Genomic DNA, 9,381 nt, shown 5'->3' on the forward strand with positions numbered 1-9,381 from the left:
GTACGCCCTTCCCAATTTTGAACCATGCAGTGTTCCCTTGCTCTGTTCTGACAACTGCCTCCTGGTCCAAGTATAAGTTTCGCATTAGAACGTTCCCTACTTTAATATACAGAATAGAAAAGATCTTATGGTTGTTTCCTTTATTGAGAAGGGTTCTTTTTTTATTTAAGATGCTATGTCTAAAAATTACTTTGATTGAACTTTTATCGTTAGTCTATTATAATGGGTTATATGGATGATTCAAGGTGATTCATGAAATGTTGAAAACTCACCTCATAAGTGATTTCTTAGAGGAGACTATAGGAGAAACAAGGATTTTCAACAAAGCAATGTTCTGCTAAATCACTCTATTCATTGAATTTTTCCCCCTATGTGTGTGTTCAAAATGAAGAATAGTTATATTTTATTAGAAAAATATATCTACCCTAAAGAAACCAGAATTGCCACCCAAGCAGATATATGCACACCCTTGTTTGTTGCTGCAGTGTTCACAATAGCAAAGAGATGGAAACAACTCAAGTGTCCATCAACAAACGAATGGATAGAGAAGCTGTGGTATGTTCACACAATGGAATATTACACAGCCTGAAAAACAAAGAACTCATGAAATATTATACAAAATGGATGATCCTGAAGAACCTAATGCTGAGTAAAATATCTCAGTCACAAAAGGAAAAATACTGCATAATGCTACTGTTAGAAAACAGGACTGACATCGGGGTTGGGGGAAACTAAGAAAAGAGGGGGTAAATAATGTACACTGCATTGAAACAGATGAGGGAAAGAACTGTTTAAAAGGAATATATGATTATTTATTATTTGCATGACAACAGTCCAGAATAAGAACTGCATAGTAAAGTGGACTGGAGAGGGAGAACTACACAACAGTGAGAAATTTTTTTTTTTCAAAGAAAAGCAGAAAAACAAACTGGGGCAGGCAGGGAGAAAAATGTGTGACAATAAATGAATGGAAATGTTTTTTTAAAATTTAAATATATATCTACTCTGTTAAGGTAAAAAGAAGCCCTTGGTTGCATAGTGTGTAAAGTATTGGGCTCCCAACAAAAAGGCTCAAATTTACCAGCTGTTCCACAGAAGCTGGTGCCTTAGTGGTAAAGAGTTATGCTGCCAACCCAAAGACACGAGGTTTGAATCTACAAGCTGATCCACGGGAGAATGATGGGCACCCTTCTGTGAAATTTACTGCCTCTGAAAACTCACTGGAAGGCCACCTATCAGGGTCAGTTATAAGTTGGTTCTAGGTCAATGGTGCATAACAATCACCACCACAGGGAAGATTATTTGGTCATTATCCCTTTAATACAACCCACCACCATTGACTTGATTTTGACCATATATGGGTTTTTGAGGAATAAGTCTTTATGGGAGAAGACTGCCTAATGACCAAATAATTACAATGAATTAAGGTATAAATAATAATTTTAGTCTCACAAGCATCTAGTTTGCATATATGTCAATATTTTAGTGACTGATTTTGCCCTTAGCATTACTATCAATCATTCCATTCTATATACCCTTATTGAAAACTTCCTTACATTTCCTCTTCACTTCTTTTTTTTCAGCAGCCCCTCCCTGAAAATCCACCTTTCAAATCAAGAGCAGATCATACGGGACGGGACGAAGTGAAGGGTGCAAAAAAGAATGCAGGCAAAACAGGAGTAAGAAATTGTGAATTCGGGAGGAATGCACATCCTCAGGAATTATGGGGTGGGGGGGTTGTAACAATATTCACTGTAAGAGAGTCAATGCTGACAGAGCAGAATGGCCGCATAGGGTTTCCAAGGCTGTACACTTTATCAGAAATAGACTGTTACATCTTTCTCCCTTTGAGCAGTTGGTGGATTCAATCCAACAAACTCTGGCTTAATGGCTGGGCACATTAACCACTGTAGCGCCACAGTAATCAAAATGATATTTGCAATCCACTTTCCAGTTTATAAAGCCTTTTGACATCCTTCACCTACCTTACATCTCCCAGCAGCCTGGCAAGCTTGCCTCTGTGTACTCAGTGAATTGCTTTTTATTAGATCACTATATGGAGGTGATGCAATGGGCTCCAACATGACAGTGATCATGAGGCTGGCACAGGACCAGGCGATGTTTCATTCGGTTGTGCACGAGGCCACTATATGTCAGAACCAACTTGACAGCACCTAACAACAACAAACATTTGCAGATATGCAAGGATAGCACCTTCTATTTCACAGAAAAGCACACACGTCTAAGTAGCACAAACCGCAACTGACAAGTGGTTAAGAACTTCAAGTTAAGAGATTTGCTAGAGTAGACAAGAAGCATGAAGGCTTTAAGATCTGTGTGTAACACCATCAGAGAGGACTTTTGGAAAATCATTGCAGAATTTATGCAAGCAAGAGACCACATGGAGGTTGCAGGAGAAAGCTGTAGGAATCCACCGAGGAACAGTGGGTGTTGGGCCAGAGCTTCACACTCTGTGTTCAAGAAAGCACATCCTACTCTTCTTGCAAGTATATTTGGTCAAAGTCCTGACACTAAACATTTGCCTCAATTTCCTATTCTGATGTTCCAGTTTATTGCTGAGACCAGGACACAGCGCTGAACCCACAAGTGTGCTCCCCAAATTCTTTTCAATCTCCCCAAAAGATTGTGCTCCCCCACCAGATTATGCTCTTAACTCAAATGACCCAGACAACTTTATTGTTGCACATTTAATGTCAAATAATGCCGAGAAGGGTGGAGAGTAGAGAAAGGAGGATCCTCAATGAGAAGGACTGGCATAGTGACTGTAACAATGGACTCAAGCATGCGGGATATCATGAGTGCTGTGAAGAACAGGACAAGGTTCAGATCCATTGTTCAGAGGGTCACTGTAAGTTGACTCAAAGGCATCTGATAACAAACTGGGGTCTCTAAACTATCTGCATTGGCCAACTGTCTTCTCAACTGGGGCCAGCATTTAGACCAGATGGTAATTGAGCTATCAAGTCAAATGACTCAGCTGTTTTCTTAGCCTCTGGACCCCTGGTGGGGTATAGTGAGTTATATGTTGAGCTGCTAACTATAAGGTTGGCTGTTCTAATCCATCAACTGCTCAGTGAGAGAAAGGTGGGACTGTCTGCTCACATTGGAAACCCAATGAAGGTTCGCCATGAGTCATAATTGATTAAACAGCAGTGGGTTTTAAGCTTTTGTGCCCTGAAATAAGAATCTCCCTTACCTGCACAAAGTACAGCATAACTTGAATCAACCAGAATTAATTATTACAACATCCTCCTAATATTTGTCAATGCATACCTTCTTATTCAAATCCTTTCTAAACAAGATACCTCTTCCTAGGTACCAAATAAGACTCGGCAAGACCTTGTCTTCCCAGCTAGAACCAGAACTTTCCTGGGAGAGGCACATGAGTCGTGGAAGTTAAGCATATGAGTGACAATTCTCAGAGAAAACCCAGCAGCTGCTTGCTTGCAATTGCACATCAAAATCTATTAAGAAATGTCTTATGTGACTTGCTCTTGATCTGCTTTGAGGGTTTAAGCCCTGCGACCTCAGGCTGATTAATAGTTTCTTTGCATGATACTTGATCCTTTGGCTTCCTGGGTCAATTTAATTATCTTCTGTTAAATACAAGAAATGGATTACAAAATAGAAACTGACAGAAACCCAATCTGAGGAACCCGTTTCGTTCACATTATTTTCTTCCTTCAGCAGTCACTTTTGAGCTCCTTTCAAGAAAGACACATGATAAGAATCATCATAAATATCTCTATTTTATGTCCCATATCCATGCTAATTCCCTTCTTGGTGACCAGAAAACAGCTGTGTCCACTTAAAAGATCACATGGCCAAGTTGTCAGATAATTTGTAACTACAAGAAAACTCCAAATTCTCCACAGCTATCGACACCACCACAATGAACCATGAAATAGGGAAGGTGAGAGAAAGATAGAGAGGTGAGTCCCCTGAACAATTATTATTAAAAAGCATTTAGTTAATTAGACCTTTCAGAAACGTTATAACATTCAATGGGAGGCACTGTGACATAGTCAATAGTTAGCAGCCAGGCTACCTAGGTTTATATTCTGGCTCTAGGGAGCTCTGGTGGCCTAATGGCAAGAAGCTGCATTGCAATCCCCAAAGTACATGGTTCGAGGCGACCAGCTGCTCTGAGGAAGAATGATGGGCAATCTCCTCCTGTGCAATTAACTGCCTCTGAAAACCTGCCAGAGGATCCGCTATGGGTCAGTTCCAATTGGACGGTTGTTGTTGTTGTTAAGTGCCATCGAGTCGTAGGCAACTCATAGGGATCCTATGAACGAAAGACCTGGATACCTGCATAACTTTTGTCCTTTCTCCAGGTTCATAGGGTTTCCAGAGGCAAGCTATTATGAAACTGGATGCCACTCCTGCTTCCAAGCTTGTTTAATCGGGGAGCTCCACGAAACACTGTCCACCATGAGTAACCATTAACATATTTGATATATCAGTGTCACAGAGTTCAGCTTCACAGCGACCACAAGTTACCTCTGTACAGCAAGTAGACAGACCAAGGCACAACATTAATACTAGAGTATGACCTTGAAATGAGTTACTTCAACCCTCTGTGTCTCAGTTTTTCTGATCTGTGAGTGGAGAGTATAATAATACTTGCCTCATTATTTTGTTTTGAGTATTAAATGAGCTTGTATTTTGAACAGTGCCTAGCACATAGTAAACTGCTCAGTAAATGTTAAATCTTACTATTAGTATAGAATGCAGAGCTTCACATACTGCAGTTCCAGAGACAAAGCCTTTCCTGCAGAGGGAATGATGCTCCCAAAGAGAACATAGATGAGGGATGCTCGACTTAGACAGAGCTGAAGCAGCACACTGTCCTTTTCATTAAAAAGCTGCCATCCACAGGTCAAGGGAAGCCTTCAGCAAAAACCAGCTGCTGGGGATTTTATACTTAAAGATTGAGCAAGGTGCTTTGAATGAGTGCACACAGAAAGGGTAGGAAATGTCTCTGATGAGCATAGAGAGACCAGAAATTAACATTTGGCCTCACATTTGGCAGTGCAGGAGTAGGGTGGCCCAACCAGATGAGGAGTCAGAAAGAACAGAGATTATTCTCCCGACCCACTGTTGTTGCTGCTGCTGTGTTCTGTTGAGTCAGAACTGACCCATAGCTGACCCACCAGTGGGTTTTCAGAGGAAGTAAATCACAGTGGAGGAGATTTCCTATCTTCCTTCAGCAGAGCAATTGATAGATTTGAACCATTTTCCTTTGGATTGGTAACACAACTCCTTACCACTAAGCCACCAAAGTTTATTAAAAGTTAGTTATTAAGAAACCTGAGAGCTGAGCTTAAATGTAGCATAAAGATCTCAATGGATTCAGTTATCCTAAAACAATATAATCCTTTTGTATTTATAAACTCATAAGTTAATCTAGTATTGTGCTAACATCAGGGGTACAGGATGAACAAGTCAGGCACAACTTCTGCCACCACGGACATTAAAAATAGTAATTGTCTAAAAGTTGTTGCAAGATTTGGTCGGTTTAAAGAACAAATAATGAAAGGGTCACTGAAGAGAGCAGGGGGCTTTTATATTTGAGGGTCAGAGACAATTCGTTGGAAAGAGCAGCAACAATGCAGTGCCTTTAAGGATAAGGAGCTATTCTTTAGGGAAATGGCTACAGAAGATTGGACCAGGATTAGCATCATTGAAGGTTGGGGTATTTCATTGGGTTGAGACTAGGGTGTGGCTGTTGTTCACAGTAGGGAGTTAGCTGATTGGATTTGGTCTCCTATTCCAGGCTGGGAAGATGAGTGGAACAGCTGGATTCTGGAAAGGTATATTTTCTGGTTTGGGGCGGAGACTAGGGTGTGGCTGTTTTGTGGATCTCCTGAATAAAATAGACTTGGAAGCAGGAGTGGCATCCATTTCCAAAAAAAATCTTGCCTCTGGAAACTCTATGAACTCGGAGAAAAGAGGAAAGTTTTGTGTTCAAGACTTTTGTTCATAGGGTTGCTATGGGTTGTCTACAACTACAGCATTTAACAACAACAATATATGAAAGATAGACAATTAATAAGAAAGACCAAAGATGTATTCCCTTTGAATTGTGGTGTTGGAAAATATTGAATGTACTGCCCAAAGAATCACTCCATCTTTGAAGAAAAGCAGCCACTGTGCTCTTCAGAGACAAGGATGGTGAGACTTTGACTCACATACGTTGAGCATGTTTTCAGGAGGAACGAGTTGCTGACGAAGGCCATCATGTTTGGGAAAGTAGTGGGCTGTCAAAGGAGATTCAATAAGATGAGCCAACTTAACAACTGGAGCGGGTGTGTGGAAGCAGAGGCTTTGAGGATGACGCAGGATGGGCCACAGTTTTGCTGCACTGTGTGTAGGATTACCATGAGTCGGAGCCTCCTCTCATGAACTTATCTACCAAGTACAACCAATTCAAACTGAACTAAACTCACTGGCATGAGTCAGCTTCAAATCCCAGTGGCCCTCCATCACTTTCCAAGGCTGTAAAGCTTGATAGGAGACTGTCCATCCTTCTCTGAGAAGCAGCTGATGGATTCAGTCTGCCCAGCTTTCAGTTTTCAGCATGCTACATGATGCCATCACACGTTTTAACAACAAATTACCATATAATACCTTTTTTGCAGGTTCTTTCTTGTATAATTATTTTTTAAAATGCATTTGGAACCGGAACCCAGCGCGGCCGGAACCCAGCGCTGCAGGAGAGCTGGAATTTGAACCACGCACAGGACAGGCTGAGTCCCAGCCAAAAGACACCTGTCAAGCCACTGTGGAACCCACCCACCAGGAGCAAGTAGGGAGCAACCACCAGGCACCGTGTGACTCCGGAGGAACAACCAACCTCCCTCAGCTTCTATGAGACCCTGGAGGAGCAGCCGCCTGCAGGCCACTATGGAACCCAGGAGGAGCCACCAAAGCCGACCACCGTGTGACCCCAGAGGAGTGACTGCCTGCCACTGCATGATCCCCCTGTGGCCTGCCATCGCATGACCCCACCACGCAGGGTGCTGCTGCATAAGCCCCCAGCAGCGCCCAAGCCCCACCCCCTGCCACCCAGTGGTAGTGTCCCAACCCTTTGCTCCTGTGCCCCTACACAGCCCCTTACTTCCTCCCCCTACACCCGCCCCCTCTTGCAGCTCCACAACCATGCACCTCAACCACCGCCACAGCCCTGTGACCCCAGGGCACAGCCACGGACCCATCCATCACCTGGAGCCACCAGCCGTGTTGCTGTGGAACTAGTCTGGCAGGAGAAAGGCCAGTAGAATCCTAACTGAGTTTTCTGGGGCACTGCTGATTACCTGGGAGAGCACCCAAGGGTTGCCCACTGGTGGGGAATTTGGCCAAGCTCTCTTGGGCCACACCAAGTGCCCAGAAAGGAGCCAGCCAGAGGCTAGTGGGTTGGTGGGAATTTGACTTTGACTTTTGAGGTCCTGTTGGATCCAGGACCCTGCTTGGTCAGGGGCTGCTGTGTGAGGGCACCTGCATAAGTGCCACCAGGCAGGGACCACTGAGTGAAAACCATTGGGTGGGAAATGGATAGCGGGAATTTGAGTAGGGACCCCAATCAAGAGCACACTCAGACAGCTGAGGTTCGAGCAAGGTCACCCAAGTGTTTGATCTGCCCTTGTGATCACCCCAACCCCCTGCCTGCCTCACCCTATTTGGCTCCACACCGGTGCCTACACGTCTGGGCAATCGACTTCCCTTTAATCCGGAGCACCTTGACCTGTCTTACCAAGAAGAGATTGCCCTCACAGGCTCTGAACTGACATTTCTCTGAAGTCAGAAGTTCAGAAAAACACACAAGTGGGGTAGCTGCCCAACTGATCTCTAGAGCATTGTCTTCAGATCAAGAACATATCAATGTCTTGAAGAAAACAAGCTATCTCACACAATACACAAGAGCAAAGCAAGATGTCACCTCCAAAGGGTGACACAGTATCAGTGGATTTCCTGAAGCCAGAAAATCTGATGGACCTTTCTGACACAGAATTTAAAAGAACAATAACTGAATATTTCAATGGATGAAAGACAAACTTGATGAATTACAGGATACTACAAGCAAAAACAAGGAGGATCTAAAAGAAATGCAGAACATTGCAGAGAAAACAAACAAGGCATTCACAGCACTGGAAAAACAAGAATCCACTATTCAAAATATAAGGTCCAATATTTCAGAGGCTGTCAACATGATGGAGGGACACATGAGCAGAGTTGAAGAGATGGAACACAAAACCAGTGAAATTGAAGACAGAATTGTCACCACTGATCTGCTAGAGCAAAAAGAGACTCAAAAAAGAAGGGAAAAGAAGAAAACCTGAGAATAACGTGGGACACCATCAAGAGAAATAACATACACATCATTGGAATCCCAGAAAAGGAAGAAGCAAGTAAAAGCACTGAAAAAGTTATGGAAGAATTACTAGAGGAAAACTTCCCAGGCATAATGAAGAACAAGAGAATATGTATTCAGGAAGCTCAGCGTACACCATATAGACTAGACCCAGAAAGAAAAACATCAAGGCATATCATAGTTAAATTTGCCAGAACCAAAGATAAGGAGAGAATCCTGAAAGCAGCAAGGGAGAAACAAAGAGTAACCTATAAGGGAGAACAGATAAGATTAAGTGCCGATTTCTCAGCAGAAACCATGCAAGCAAGAAGAGAGTGGAAGGACATTTATCAAACACTCAGAGAACACAACTGTCAACCAAGAATACTGTACCCAGCAAAAGTATCCATCAAATATGAAGGAGAGAGCAAGATATTCCTAGAAAAGCAGAACCTAAGAGAGTTTCTAAAAATAAGACCAGCATTGCAGGAAAGACTCAGAGATGTCCTTTTTACAGACATACCATAGAAAGCTGCATGGTCCAAAGTAACTAGCAACAACATCAAAAAGAACTCAACACAATGATAGCAATAAAACCTAGCCTCTCAATAATCACACTGAACGTGAATGGTTTAAATGCACTGCTGAAGAGAAAAAGAGTAGCAGATTGGAAAAAAAAATTCATCAATATGTTTTCTTCAAGAGACACACCTGAAAAAATGAAGATAAAGACAGGCTAAAAAGAAAAAGGGGGGGGGGAATATATCAAGCAAATGGCAACCAGAAAAAAGGAGTAACAATATTAATATCTGATAAAATAAATGTCAATGTAAAAACCATCACAAAGAACAAGGAAGGTCACTACATAATACTGAAAGGGTCAATAGAACAAGAGGACATAACAATAATAAATATCTATGCACCAAATGAAAGACCTGCAAAATACATAAAACAAACACTAACAAAACGGAAAAAGGAAATAGATAACACTACTATTGTGCTTGGAG

This window comes from Elephantulus edwardii, unplaced genomic scaffold (assembly GCF_000299155.1).
Source record: "Elephantulus edwardii isolate Elephantulus edwardi_28Jun2011 unplaced genomic scaffold, EleEdw1.0 scaffold00075, whole genome shotgun sequence".
In the NCBI taxonomy this organism is placed as follows: domain Eukaryota; kingdom Metazoa; phylum Chordata; class Mammalia; order Macroscelidea; family Macroscelididae; genus Elephantulus; species Elephantulus edwardii.